This window comes from Uranotaenia lowii, chromosome 3 (assembly GCF_029784155.1).
Source record: "Uranotaenia lowii strain MFRU-FL chromosome 3, ASM2978415v1, whole genome shotgun sequence".
NCBI classification, from domain to species: Eukaryota; Metazoa; Arthropoda; class Insecta; order Diptera; family Culicidae; genus Uranotaenia; species Uranotaenia lowii.
This window is the reverse complement of record NC_073693.1, coordinates 301,969,262-301,971,830: the sequence shown is the minus strand read 5'-3', so window position 1 is coordinate 301,971,830 and position 2,569 is coordinate 301,969,262. Positions and strand designations below refer to the sequence as shown.

The window sequence follows — 2,569 nt, the reverse complement described above, 5'->3', positions numbered from 1 at the left end:
CTGCTTCCCTGATCATTTGGATTTTTATGTTTGGAGGGAATTATTCCGAAGAAGAACTCTTAATGTTTCAAGTACAGTGAAGGGAAAATTCCGTGTAATTGTAGTTTGTCTTTAGTTTGATAGGTTATATCATTTGGATCAATAGCATTACATTTTATAAAAAAAAATAGCAGTATGATAGGGTTAAGGAAGAATTAGGAATCCTTGTACGCATAAAAATATCTCAAATCTATGAAAAATGAATAATGAATTATTCAGAACTTTCGACATTTTAGGCCTAAACTGCCGTTTCATGCCTTAGTGACGTATATGCCATTCCCAGATTTTGCTAATAAGAGTGTCGTTCTCCCTTTCTCCACCCTCCATATCTCTGGGACCCTTCATGAAATGTGATACTGTATTAACTGTGAGAGAAATGACACTCCGTCAAAGTTGGCAGCGCTGCTCTGCGCGTTTTATTTCTTTTTAAATGCATCTGTACATAACATCTCATTATTAACATTATTTGTTGTTCTTTATTTAATCTGGTTCAAATTGACTTTTAACGAAAATGAATTCACACGCTTTCTGCTTCAACAGTTCTTGCTAACGCTCTTCTGATGGCTTATGGTTGTGTGAGGTGTTATAAATTTAATCTTGAACATGTTTTACGATGTGTTTCTACAAAGATTTAAAGCGTTTTTTTTAGATTTTCACAGAATCACGGTACTTGGTATAATGAATGCGTCAAACTAACCATCTACGTTCTACCATCTTTATTGCACTCGCGACTTTATATTATCGTTGCAGTTGGCGGACAGTTATTGAAAAACTTATCTGGTACAACTGTGTTTGATGTTCACTCTTGGGCTCATCACACAGATGGGCACAGATTGATCATTTTTTTTCTATTTTTTTCGATTATTGTTTCTGTTAAGAGGAATGTGGCATGTTTCATATTTTAAAAACCAGTACTGGACTCCTAAATATGAACGTAAAACATTTATTAGACTACTTTAAATTTGATTTAAATATCGATTTTGTCTTTGTTCAGAATTTGATGCTTTAGGGTTACATTGATCAGTCTCTGTTTTGACGGTTTTATTGAGTTTTCTTGATCATAACGGTTACGAAACACCTTCATAATATTTACAAATGCTAGTTTATCAATTTTACTTTGCTTTTTATCGTTTTCTTTAAAAAAAATTTAAAATCGAAAAAAGAACAATGATCCTGCATACATTTAGTGGCAAAAATTATAACAATTGGTAAATAGTTTTAGCTTCAAAATACAAATAAAACTTTGCCTCCAGGCATTCTCCTAGGCCCTCCCACTATTTTCATTTTCATTTTTTCTTCAAAGTTATTGATTTGATAGGGTTCCTATTCATTTTTCCCATGCTCAGGAGAGGTGTTTGTTTGCGATCCTTGGAGATAATAGATATTTTAAGATTTTGAAATTATATTTTTACTAACAGAAAAAAAAATTCAAATACAAACCAAATTTGAAACTCAATTAATAGGCTTCAAACGTAGAAAAATGTTTTCAAAAATTCAAACTATAGACTGAGATATTGATCATAATGTGTGAAAATTTATTGTTGGTTAAATTTACTCCGTTTTACGGTATTCGTTTTTTTAATTCATATTTAACGATAACGCCTTCAATCGTAAGTCATTTTAAAAAAAATCATTCTTTCAAACCAGAACCTATGGATTCAAAGTAGCAATCGAACCTTTCAATCAGCACTGCCCCCCGCAGCAACGATTCGGACCGCATTAACATGGACAACTTGCTCAATGGTGTTGTTGTGATCGTGTCGTCGCCGATTGGCCACTCATAAAAGATGCAGCCAGGTAGGTATGCACAATCACTGACGATTTCGTCGCGGTGGATTTCATCGAATGCAGCATTGCATAGAAGCACGCTGACAATAGTGCCATGGTTTATAAGAAGGCATACGGAATCTGATCGCGAACTATGGATTCGGAATGAAATTTGATTTGACTGCTTGTGAGTGGAAAAAATTAGTAGTGGTTTTACTGCTAAATCGTGGGTACTTCTCCTTAGCTATTCAAGACCGGTGTTCTCCTCGTGACTGACTCGTGTTGTCCTCCACAATCATAAGGGGGAGGTTTTCTGAATCTATAGAGCAGAGGGTACCGGAATCGTGTAGACGAGGAGCTTCGGTATGCTGAAGTTGGTATGCGAGAGATTGTCACATGGTGCTTGTTATTATTGCTATTTTTTCATATTCAATACAATTGTTTATTAGGAGCCATTGGAGGTGAACGAATCAGGTGTTGCACAATAACGTAAGCAGGTTCATGTATCTACTAAGACTTCGAATGGACAGGTCGTTGGACAGCATATTAAATTTCTTAACACTGTGTCAAATATGGTGGAAGGGACGGTGTTTCCTCGGTGTTTATGTAACGTCTAAGTTTAAGCAATGATGTGATTATCACCTACTTCCACATTCCAAAACAAATATCTCAATAGCAAACGTCACAAAGTGAGATGGAATCCCTACGATGAAAAAGTAATTAACGAGCTACTCACGCAATTACTTAATCCGTAGGTACCACA

At 35.3% G+C, this 2,569-nt stretch overlaps 1 protein-coding gene across 9 annotated transcripts in view; it reads right to left on the bottom strand.

Moving 5' to 3' along the window:
* Positions 1 to 2,569, bottom strand: part of LOC129754443 (uncharacterized) — a 145,616-nt gene that overhangs the window by 60,067 nt on the left and 82,980 nt on the right. The gene's annotated exons all lie outside the window — the stretch shown is intronic.